This window comes from Bufo gargarizans, chromosome 7 (genome assembly GCF_014858855.1).
Source record: "Bufo gargarizans isolate SCDJY-AF-19 chromosome 7, ASM1485885v1, whole genome shotgun sequence".
Classification (NCBI taxonomy): Eukaryota; Metazoa; Chordata; class Amphibia; order Anura; family Bufonidae; genus Bufo; species Bufo gargarizans.
The window spans coordinates 151,521,514-151,534,544 of NC_058086.1; the positions used below are offsets into that span (position 1 = coordinate 151,521,514).

The 13,031-nt window shown below is 39.3% G+C and overlaps 1 protein-coding gene across 1 annotated transcript in view; it reads left to right on the top strand.

Annotated features, from left to right (window-relative positions):
• Window positions 1-13,031, top strand: part of DNM3 (dynamin 3) — a 358,945-nt gene that overhangs the window by 215,480 nt on the left and 130,434 nt on the right.

Sequence of the window (13,031 nt, forward strand, 5' to 3'; positions counted from 1 at the left end):
CTACGCAACTAAAGATGATCATTGATGTGCTTATTTAGAATACAGTATAATACATCTTTTTTAAAATTTCAGATAAATAAATGAGCAACCTTGTAAATTCTTCTGGTCTCCGTTCAAAAGGTTTCGCTGGAAACTTCTGCGTGCAGATAGTCCCTTAGGGATGTGTTGTCGGTTAAGGTTTTGCAGAACACAATACTTTCCCAGCAGTACTGACCATGGCAGGCCACACCATAATTACACCTGTTTTATAAAAATATATGGGCAGATTTACCATTGCAAATGTGACAGATATCTGGTGCACATACTTTAAACCACAGCTATTAAGATTTTCTTTACACTTTTTCCTGTACACTTGATCTGGCATTGCTTAACAGAAAAGGGTGCGTGACTTCAAGGGTCATTGAGCTTTCACAAAAGTTTTAATATGTCATGTCAACATATCAAAGGTTTTCATTTGTGGGGGTCTAAATGATGGGTTCCCCACCAATCACTGAAGGTGGAGAGAAAAGCACTCAAATAGCGGCATCTCTCAGGACATAAAGAAGATTAAGTGAAATAGAAAGTGTATGGACCCATCTCACTTCCTTCTCCTACAGTAAGGAGATCATTTGCTATGTGACCGCTTCTCTCACCTTGTTGTAGCAATCAGTGGAGGTCTCAGCACTTAGACCCTAACCAATCAAAACCTTTGATATGTTGCTATGACAATTTCGTGAAAACTCCATAACCATTTAAGATGTAACACTGTGTCAAAATTATTCCAGAATTTTTCTGCACAATTTTGGTGCAAAGTAGGACACTAATTGATGGTATGAACTTAGACTAGACATTCTAAAAGTGTGGCAACTTTAATATCCAGCATCAAGCACTGTGTTACAGTACATTTTTGGACTGTCAAAGTTTCCACTGCCTAATGAGTATTAGATCTGGACCACAGTCTCTACAAAATTATAGACTTTTCCTTGTAGATCTTACTTGTCTGTTTATGGGTTGGTTGCAGTCTAATACTTTCACACCTGCATTTTTAATTCAGGTTTTGAGATCCAGCAGAGGATCTCAAAACCTGAATTAAAAGCATCCGTTCTATTCAATATATCCTGATGGCTCAGTTTTGTCTGGATCCAGTTGTATTAAATTAAAACTGAACAAACCTGATCAGGCATGAAAATTATTATAAGTCAATGGGCGCCGAATCTGCTTTTTTCTGTAATGAAAAAAAACAAAAAAAACGGATCAGGCACTATTGACTTACATTGATTTTTATACTTGATCAGGTTTGTTCAGTTTTGCAAACCAGACACAAAAACGCTGCTTGCAGCACTTTTGTGTCCAGCCCCAAAACACAAATGAACTGAACCGACGCACCCTGATCAGTTTTGGCCCCATTGACAATGAATGGCGACAAAACTGTTCCGATTAGCCGAATCTCAAAACCTAAATTAAAAACGTAGATGTGAAAGTAGCCTAAGGACACTGAGAACATCTCTTTTTGTATGATGCATGTGAAGTGGCATTATAAGCAACAGTACCTCTGAATGCTACTTTCAGTGGCTAGTTAGGCATTTGAGAAGGCAAACCCATAAAAGGGAAGAAGAGTCATGGCCAGTTCTGTCTAAGTAAAAAAATAATAATAATCTTGACCTCGTTACAAGACTTCTCAGGTGTTTCCTGTGTATTTCAGTATAGATTGTTTGACTTGTAATTATTTAGGCTGAGATGTATACCTAAGTGGGCCAAAAGGAATCAAATATTTCAATTCCTTAATAATGATTAATCTCTCCAGATTAGGTTTCACAAGGACCGGAGACACTTTTCTTTCCAGATAGTATCCCCTTTTTCATAGAACTAGAGCTGTTTACTTCCAAAGTTTTTCACTCCCGTTAAAAAAAATATATTTTTTATCTTTTTTAACAAGTTTTGGATTCCCATAAAGTAATTGATATTACATATTTGCCTTGTTGCTTTTGGCATGGTCTCTTTTACCGATAGTGATGGCTTCCAGACGTTCACTGGAACAAATGAATATGGTTCCGTTTACTTTCAAAAAAGAAATATTCTAGATTTTTGCTCTCTCACTTACTGTTGCACATTGGATTACTTGAATAGATATCATCTGAGCTGATGCATGAAGATTATGTCTGGCCAGCAGAAAAAGGTTTAATGGGGGTAATGACAATCATTCACTGAAATAGTCTAATGGAATCCACATCATGGGACTCTTAGAAAGGAGCAACAGATATAGAAAAAAAAAGTGTTAACGTTCAGAACCTCAGAGAAGAATTTCCAAGTCTCCTGCATAAAAAAATATTATATGTGTCCTCATTAAATTTCATCAATGCACTCGTATATGTATACACTCCTCAACATTGAATTTCCAACACCAAGCCATAATGTCCTGCAAATCGTAGTATCATGTGTCTCTAAGATCGGCAGATGATCACATTTTTACGTACCTAGTTCCAACTATGGCATGTTGGAGGGGCATAAAAGCCAGATTAAAAGCAATGCCACTTGAAACCTCAAAAATCGTTGTGTGACATAATTGTGCAATGACACCTGTTCATTGACATGTCAGTGATCGCCACTTGTTATAGACTGAGAGGGACAGAATCCTTGAACTGAGAGACCTTGGTTCATCATTCGGGTGGATTACTATGTGCCTAGGCTGAGATGTCAGCACTGTTTAGTGCTGCGTGTCCCGGGGTTGGGAAGCCAACAACAAACTTGAATGGCAGCAAACTTTTTCAATTTTAGAATTATTTTTTATTTTATTCACTTATATAGCACTGACATATCCCGCAGTGCTTTACAGACATTGTTATCACTCACTGTCCCTAATGGAGCTCACAAGCTCCCTATCAGTATGTCTTTGAAGTGTGGGAGGAAACCGTAATACCCGGAGGAAATCCACAAAAACAGAGGGAGAACATAAAATCTCCATGCAGATATTGTCCTTTGTCAAATTCTAACCTAAGACCCCAGTGATGCAAGGCACCAGTGCTAATAACTGAGCCATCATGCTGCCTACTGTGTTATTTGCAACTTTCAGTGCAGCAGAATAGTTTTTGCTGTACCCTTCTCCAGATCTGTGCCTCCACACAATCCTGTCTCTGAGCACTACAGGCAGTTCTTTCCTCCTCATGGCTTGGTTTTTGCTCTAATATGTATGTTTAGCTGTGAGACCTTATCTAGACAGGGCTGTGTCTTTACAAATCATGTCAATCAAATCAACTGAATTTACCACAAATGGACTTCAATCAAGGTGTAGAAACATCTAAAAAATGATCAAGAGAAATGGGAGACCACTTTCCTGCAATCTAGATCTACACTGCTTCTGTTCAGATACCATTTTGGCTTTTACATTTATTCCTAATTTCTTTTCTTATGTTCTAGGCTTCCAATACCAAATGTAATAGCTCAGCTCATCATTGTACAATCTCTAGGGAGAACAGTGTGATTTTCCTTTCATCAAGAGTATCCTAAATAAGCTTAGAGATTATAAGTGTAGAGCCAGGTATAGAGTTAATTTTAAACTTCATATTACTGTATGACAAGAATCTGTCTAGTCATCAGAAATAACTGTGATAGTATAAACTGTGATGTTTCTTTTCATGCTGTGAACAACCTATGAGGGATTCCATCATGCAAAAATGTTTTGAGTGTTTATGAGTATACTTGCCAAAGTATGAGAAGATTCATTAGGGAAATACTGAAAAGGGGAACAAATGGTTTTCCTCATGATAATCCATTTAAATATGCCCCCCAACCTATGACATTTCAGTCACAAATAGTCACAAATAGTACATATGATCCACTTCAGTAAACCCAAAATGATTGCAGACCACACACCAGCCTTTCTAAATAAATATAGAGACGGATAAGATTGTAATGGGTGCTTACAGGCTTTTCCGTTAAAAACATAGAAGTTAACAGAATCTTCACAAATCTTGGCTAGGGGACAAATTGCAGAAACAGAGTTGTGCAATGGTTGCAGAACACTTGTTGGTGCTAAAAACTTGAACTTTGCACAATTTAGGTCAGACCATTTCATATAGGTCTGTTTTACCTCTCTGTGGGTTCTTGTGACCACCAGGCCATTACCTAGGCCACGCACTCGCAACCACCCTTCGGCACGAGTGAGAGAATGTGCTCATTGCCAAATTCTCTGTGTAGCAGGAATACAGTTCCAGACCAATAAAGAATCTCCCAGGCACCTGAACTAATAATGAATCTCAAACCAGCCATCCTAAGCACAGCCCCCTAAATTCATACAGGTCCCCAGACCTCCTAAAAATACAGCCCCCTATCCCAGAACAGACTCCCTGAGAGATACAGACCCCAGACCCCCTAAAAAGTGGAGATCTTAATTCCTCCATAAACAAATGTATGTCACATGAGAAGTAATAGTGTAGTGTTTTTGATTAACATTTTCGAAATTAAGAACTTTAATCAATGTTCGATTCTTTAAAGGTTTACAGTAGGTCTGTTCTAGCTGTGCCCATGTATTTCTATAGCGCATCACTAATTATTTCCAGTGGCCACTCCTTCATTACACTGTAAAAGAAAATTTCATTTTAATCGAGTGAAATAACTGCAAGATTTTTTTTTGTTCATAGAAAGTACATGGGTTAATTTAATGAATGAAGATGTGGTTTGCAGTGCCCGAAAAGGGGACACGCCTAGTTAGAAAATGTTAGTCATATGCTTCAGCTAACTAGGAGCAGATGGATCCTTTCACAAATATAATTCCAGACACATAACGTCTTCACTTCTGCTGTCCCCAACTGTATTTTCAAGCCTTCAGATACTGGATGACTGAAGGACTGGAAGGACTTGCATGTGAGGTGGTTTAGACAAGAAAAAACAACATAAAAAGGCTTTCAATACAAAGCCCGGTACACTAGTAGTGTCTCTACTAGTAAGATTTAGTGTTTGGCTTTAGAGTTTCTATTTGTTGTATGACCTTATAATGAACATTTTGTGGTACAAGATCGAAAGAGATCAAGAGGTCCATCTATCCCTCTATTGTGCACTGACATCTACCTGACTTTTTTCATTTTAGTAGGTCTGTTGAAAAAAATATTTATGATTTTTTATGAGTAAAATAATGCTTTTTGTTATTATTGTTCCTATCTGATACTTATACCATAAAGGTCTTGATTTTTTTCTCTTAAAAGAGACTCATCATCAGAACTTGACCTATAGTTTAAATGCAGGGGTTTATGTTTGAACCATCACAATTTATTTAATCTTTTCCTGTCTTGTAGGATTAAATGAATGGCTATACCTCTATTATAAAATTAGAAGCAGAGAACACAGGATTACACAATTAATTAGCAAGCAATAGACACAGTTCACCTCCTCCCCCTCCCTGCGCAGTGACCTTTGCACTTGCCACAGAGCAGATGCCTAGAATGCTCTCCCATAGCATAGAATGCAATGAGTCTTTTTATGACATTATAGTTTGTTTCAGTATAAATACAAAAATAAGATAAAATACTTCCTTTAAGCAGTTCTAGGTATGTCATTGCCTCCTAACAACTAATGGCTCTAACTTCTAAAATTCCTTTACATAATCAATGAAAGTAAATGTAACATTTACAGCCTATAATTAAACTTCAAATTCAAAAATAGTTAAACCCTCCAAGCACCTATTGACAAAAACTCATTGCCCTCTATATATGGGTGGCAATTATTTGATGTCCATTTTTTTCTCACTGGTGGTTTATATGATTTATGATTATTCTCCCCTGACTGTAATAGAAATCAATTCTCCATGCAATGACTTCCTACACAGTGTCCAATTAAAGAAAACAGAACTGCAGGAGGAGGAAGACAGCAGCAGCCTGAACCAGTGATGAGACAGGAGGTATGTCCCAAACGTCTGAAGTCACTGTAACTAGGCTTCGACACAAAAGAGCCCTTTACCTTTGGCCATGCCTTTAACCTAGTTAAGGCTAGTTTCACACTAGCGGCAAGGAACTCCGGCAGGCTGTTCTGGCGGGTGAACAGCCTGACGGATCCGTGCTGCCGCTATTGCACGAGTGCAGTTTTATTCCGGCTGCCTCTTGGCATGTTTGCCGTCCTGCCGCCGGAACTCCAGCCCGCCCCCATTATAGTCAATGGGGCCGGAGCGGTAGTCTGGGGGCACGTGTGCACTAGCGGCAGCACGGATCCGACAGGCTGTTCCTTGCCGCTAGTGTGAAAGTACCCTAACATTGTCCTTGCGAGGGTTCATCATTACCCTTCACAGAGTCACAAATCACACACTCAACCGGTCTCTTCTAAGCATCTGAAGCAACCTTAGTCATGTACTGGGCATGAGGTTAATATGCAGGGGAGTCTACAGACCGTACAAACAGGCTACTGGTACTTTAAGACCAGATTAGTACAAAGAGAAGAACATTATAATACTAAAAATCGGTTTCTTAATAATACAGGAACAGGTCATACATTTTAATTAGTGCTCACAGATTGATAGGAGAGGAGGTTTCTGTGAACGCCCTCAATTGCAGGTCCTAACTTTACAGCACACACACAGGCACTGATGAACAGAGGGCAATGACTTTGTCATTGATGTCCAGGAACTTGTGGTGGGGTTGTTGGTCATGCACACGGCCAAAATTTCAGTCCGCTTCCGATCCATGTTTTTTGTGGATTGAATACATACCTATTCATCTCAATGAAGCTACAAAAGATGAAGACAATACACTGTGTGCTGTCCACATCCGAAAGTCTGTCCTGCTGCCCTGAAAAAAAATAGAACTTGTCTACAGGACATTTCTGCCGGCCTAATTGCCGGTATCTGTGTTTTGCCGATCCACGATTTGTGGACTGCAAAAACTGATATGGTTGTGTGCATGAGACCTTAATCCGCCTAGTACCCTCTGCAATGACCTGACCACCTGCACATCTCACCTATGCAGAGCCTCCTCCCCCACTGTATTGATGGCCTACCGGCCTCCCCACACAATAATGGTTGCTCCCCCTGGTTTTATTACTTGTTGTTTGGCGCAAGTTGCTTCCAGGAACAAAACTGAGGAAAAGTAGCTGCACTCACCCGTGTCCTGCTTACACCACGCAACAACAAAAAAATTTTTTTGTCTGCTACTGGGCAAAAAACATTTGGCCCATACTAAATCAAGTATGCGGATTACAAATCCGAAGTCAGAATTGTTGTAACACGTCACAATTTTTTTTTATGCATAAGTATTCCTAAATGAATTAAGCACTTGGAAAGCATTGAATAATTTTGAACAGAACGAGTTTTACTCCAACAATTACCTGATCTACATCAAAGTTGGTGTAGTAAACAATGTATGAAAATGTAATGGAATAACAAAATTTCAAAAAGTCTAGTTTTTCAGTTTAAAAGTCTTACTTAAGCAAGGCCCAGTACTGTTAAAAGTGCTTCAGGCATCTGCTTTTGCATTTGTGAACGGTCATATTTTCCCATTGCAAAAACTTGCAGTAGTCCCCCATCATGTTGGGGTTCCAGCGGCCTTGATACCTGTTATCCATTCTAGAAATATTTTTATGGAACCGCTCTCCATGTTCGTCACTTACGTCTCCCTAATTGGGTGGGAAAAAGTCAAGATGGGAATGTAAGAAATGCTCTTTCAATGACATTCGTCAGCCAAGTTGTTCATATGCTGTAAGCATGTTGTCTACTAATTCAGCATAGTTTGCAGCTCGTCTGTTCCCAAGGAAGTTCTGCACTACTAGCACAAATGAATCCCAACCTGCAAGTTCCAGAGGGTTGAGTTTTGTTCTGAATGTGTCATCATGTATACGTTTGTTGATTTCGGGGTCAATAAAAATTCTGGCCTTTATTTTAGCATCAGTTTTCAGTGTGCTAAACGTCTCCTTCAAATACTGGAAATCAGTTCTATCACGATCAAGTGCAATTACAAAATTATTTATTAAACCAAGTTTAATGTAAAGTGGTGGAAGATAAACTTGAAGTGGATCGACCAGTGATTTGTGTACATTGTACTGACCAACTGCATGCTCGACTCTGAGAGGCCACTGTCTCATTTTGTAATGATTGTTGTCATCACGACTGTTCCATAGGCACAAGAAACACATATGCTTTGTGTACCCTAACTGTAGGCCAAGCAGCAGTGCTACCACTTTCAGGTCAGCACAAATTTTCCATTTATGTTCTGAGTATTTGATCATTTTCAGAATTAACTCCATAGAAGCATGGGTCTCTTTCATTCCAACCACATGAGCCAATAGAACAGATGGTAGTAATACAGATGACTATGGAGATGAGCGCTCATCTCCCTGTGCCCTGCCGCTACCCCCCACGTCATCAGTGGCTAGCGGGGCTCAAATGGAATCTGCCTTGGGCCCCCCAGGAGCAATTGGGCCCGGGGGCAGCTGCCCCTTTTGCCCTGCGTTAAAGTCCACTCTGAAGACACACTTGCTTTGTCAGATTCTTGCGCTGATCATAAGTAGTGTATTTGTCACATACAGTTGCAAGAAAAAGTATGTGAACCCATTGGAATGATATGAATTTCTGCACAAATTGGTCATAAAATGTGATCTGATCTTCATCTAAGTCACAACAATAGACAATCACAGTCTGCTTAAACTAATAACACACAAAGAATTAAATGTTACCATGTTTTTATTGAACACACCATGTAAACATTCACAGTGCAGGTGGAAAAAGTATGTGAACCCTTGGATTTAATAACTGGTTGAACCTCCTTTGGCAGCAATAACTTCAACCAAACGTTTCCTGTAGTTGCAGATCAGACGTGCACAACGGTCAGGAGTAATTCTTGACCATTCCTCTTTACAAAACTGTTTCAGTTCAGCAATATTCTTGGGATGTCTGGTGTGAATCACTTTCTTGAGGTCATGCCACAGCATCTCAATCAGGTTGAGGTCAGGACTGTGACTGGGCCACTCCAGAAGGCGTATTTTTTTCTGTTTAAGCCATTCTGTTGTTGATTTATTTCTATGCTTTGGGTTGTTGTCCTGTTGCAACACCCATCTTCTGTTGAGCTTCAGCTGGTGGACAGATGGCCTTAGGTTCTCCTGCAAAATGTCTTGATAAACTTGGGAATTAATTTTTCCTTACAAAAAAACTCAATACCTAATGTGATGATCAAGTGGAAAGTAGTGGGATTCTTTTTTTGCATGTTCGTTTATGGCAACTGTCTATGTTTAAAGCTGCCCATACAGGTCCAATAACTAAACCGGGAAGGAGCCGGGAGACACAGCTATCTCGCCCAACTCCTTCCTGGCTCAACCATACACATACAAGTGCGGCTCGGTTGAACATGTACAGTATGTGTATTTCATAGGGAAAGGGAAGAAAGCTGCTGCCAGACGCTTCTTATCTCTGGGAGAACAAAAGGATCAGGTGAAAATATTAATTTTGCCCAGTCGTCTTTCCTGACATAATCTGTTAGGGGAGAGACATGAGCTCCCCACATACATTAGTGTGTTGGCTAAACCTGCTATTCTCCACCAAAAAAAAAAACTAATGTGTATGGCCAGCTTAATGGGAAACCATTCATCGGGATTTTGTGTATAGAGCTGAGGCCATGGGTTGCTAGATGGCCGCTAGCACATCCGTAATACCCAGTCCCCATAGCTCTGTGTGCTTTTATTGTGTCAAAAAAATGATTTGATACATATGCAAATTAACCTGAGATGAGTCCAGTCCCTGAGATGAGTCAGGGACAGGACTCATCTCAGGTTAATTTCCATATGTATCAAATAGTTTTTTTAACACAATAAAAGCACACAGAGCTATGGGGACTGGGTATTGTGGATGTGCTAGCGGCCATCTAGCAACCTATGTCCTCAGCTCCATACACAAAATCCTGATGATAGGTTCCCTTTAAGTCCAGGCAAAAACCTTATTTTTTTTATTTTTTACATTCAGTACAAAACTCTTTAAAAGAAGAATACAATGAAATGGTTTCACCTATTTCACTAAGGAGCTTTTTACTTACTCCAATATTACCAGATGTAACCTTGTGTGGCCTTCATTTTAAACGGCATCATCAAGATAATCATGATGGTTGTCAAACTGACATAGTTAGCCCAGCAAAGCTGGAGGCAAATCCCTTGCTTCCTGTAATCACAAGGTTTGACCTTGTGTTCTTTGTGAAATCATTGGATTTGAAGAGCTGACTTGTTCATGCTGACCCTTGATTGCTACATTTAATTATCACTTCCACTGTTTCGTTTCTCCCTTAAATGAACATAATAAGTATTGCTTCAATTAAGTAAGATGTTCTTTTCTCAAAACTAGTTTTAAAATCTGAATGGGATCTTAGTTTTTTTTTTCAGCAGATACATTGGGGCAAATTTACCATGTATGAAATCCCCTGCTCTGCTGGAGGATGCGCTTAATTTATTGCAAGGCGCAGGCCTTAAAAAAAGATAAATGTGACAGGACCGTTGGCTCCTTCTCGGAAAGTGACGAGGGTGGTGGAGTAATGCCACTTATGTCTTGTTTTAGGAGCAATGGAGTTTAAAAAGTTGTAAACATGGGGCTTATGTCTTTTGTATGCTAGAAAAGTGGTGGGGGTGTTGCCTTTGTCTATGGGGAAGGTTTGTGATAATCAGTAGATACTGATACCACTTAATATTCTCTATATTCCTTCTGGATACAGTTAGCAGAATTTTACCATAGTGTCCAATGGTTTTACCATAGTGTGCCAATCACTGAATTCGTAAGGAACAACTCATGACTTTTTTCTACTCCAGTACATTGTGTGTTACTAAAACATTTTTAGGATGTTTGAGTGCACTGTATATTGCCATTCATTCTTCAGAAGACTCCATAAAACTCCTCTTTAAAGGAAATGTGTCACCAAAAATGTTATCTGCCAGTTAAAACCAGATAGTAACTCATATCCTTTTTTCAGATGTACGGTATTTATTCTATTTTTTAAATATGATTAAAAGGATGGCCATCTTGTCTGAGCTGTTCTTTATAACATTTAGAAAGCATTGACAAAATTGTCTTACGGCAGCCCCATGGTTCGTAGATATAATGGTATGGAGGACCTCATTGACTTCTATGGGAGGGTTTTCTAGACATGCTCTGTGACCTTTGCAGAGGTCATTGTACAAGGAAAGAATACATAAGCTTTGACAATCACCTATTGTGAATGCAGGATCCTGTCTTATCTACACAGAGGTGATATCATTACAGGCAGGATTAGAATGACAGATAAGCAGGTAACTGCAGTAAAGTGAGCTGTACAGACTGAGAAGTTAGGCCTATTATAAGGCTTAGTGGTCAGTGTGAAAACTGCAGGATTTTATGGTTTTTCTTTAACTATAGATATTGACATGGGGAATTAAAAATAACATAATAAATAGTGTTGATTGTGCACCAAAGTGCTCTGGTGCTCGAATAGAACACTTTGTGATGCTCGGGTGCTCTACAGAGCATCCGAGCACAATGGAAGTCAATGAGAGAAACTGAGCATTAAACCAGGCACCCCCTGCTCTGAAGAGGGGAGGGTAGTGGGTTTCACTGAGGTCTATGCAGAAGATCGCTGTACAGTGAGGGAATCCCCCAGTGTGAGTCTGCAGCTTAGGAGTCCCTGCTCTGACTCCATATATAGCTATTTGCATACATTATATGGAGTCAGTGCTTGGGGACACCCAGTGTATTTAAATCTAATTTAGCCTCAATTTCTGAAAAGTTTCTGCTGGGATTTGAACTCACAACCTTCTACATTAGAGACAAGGACTTTAACCACTAAGCTATAAAGCTGGATGATAAACTATGTCAGAAAAACCTCATAGTAGTTTGTCATGTAGCAAGTATTCCTATACAGCAGAAGTATCATTTCATATTTCAGTGCAGGTTAGCATGTAGCTGTATAGCGTAGTGGTTAAAGTTCTTGGCTCTAATGTAGAAGGTTGTGAGTTCAAATCCCGGCAGAAACGTTTAAGAAATGGAGGCTAAATTTAACCACTAACCACTACGCTATACAGCTACATGTTAACCTGCACTGAAATATGAAATTATACTTCTGCTGTATAGGAATACTTACCACATGACAAACTAATATGAGTTTTTTCTGACACAGTTTAAGTGGTTAAAGTCCTTGCCTCTAATGTAGAAGGTTTTCAGAAATAGAGGCTAAATTGGATTTAAATACACTGACTCGAGCATCGCACACAATGTATTCGGCCAAACACTGCGATGTGCCGAGCATCGTGATGCTCGAGTGAAACTGGTGTTCGGCCAAGCATGCTTGCTCAACACTAATAATAAAAAATATGTTAAACATGATAATGTGATTTAAACAATAATCATTTTCTGATGACAGAGTCCCTTTAATGATTTATTCACGAAGGGTGTGCTCACCTGTTTGTTCCATACATCTAAATGAAAAAGGTAGTAGCCGTTGGAAGTCCCTAAACTGTGTTATCGGCATGTGCATGAATTGTTAAAAATGTCAGATCTATGGAACAGTTGTCGAAATGTCTGCAAGAAATTTGTCATAGTAAGAAAATATGCTCCGATGGTATCTTCACATCGCTTAAATTTCATGCAGATTTTATAGTGTATTCTGTGTCAAAATTCACATGAAAACTGATGTAAATCCACTTCGCATAATTTCCAGCGGGCATCCGCATTGTTGCTTATACATCCATGGATTTTTTCCACATGGATTTTCAATTCACATGGAGATAGAACATGTCCCTTCTTGGTTCGGTTTCAGCAGCAGGTGCCCCAATGCATTCTAATCCATGGCTTGACAAAATACAAATCCACTAATTCCATGGTAAACATACGCAGGATTTTTATGCTGTGTACTTTGCTGTTTGAACATAGCCATAGAGTGGATTGACAAGCAGGGTTTTTTGAAATTTTTTAGAAAAAATGTGGATCAGCATATGAATCTTATTTTGCATTGTTTCTTTAGTGAGTGCATAATTCTAAGGAACAGTCACAGAAACTTCTGCAAGAAATGTCTGAGAATATACTAAAGTGGATAAACATGTACCAAGGACGTGTCTGCAAAAATTTGGATCAG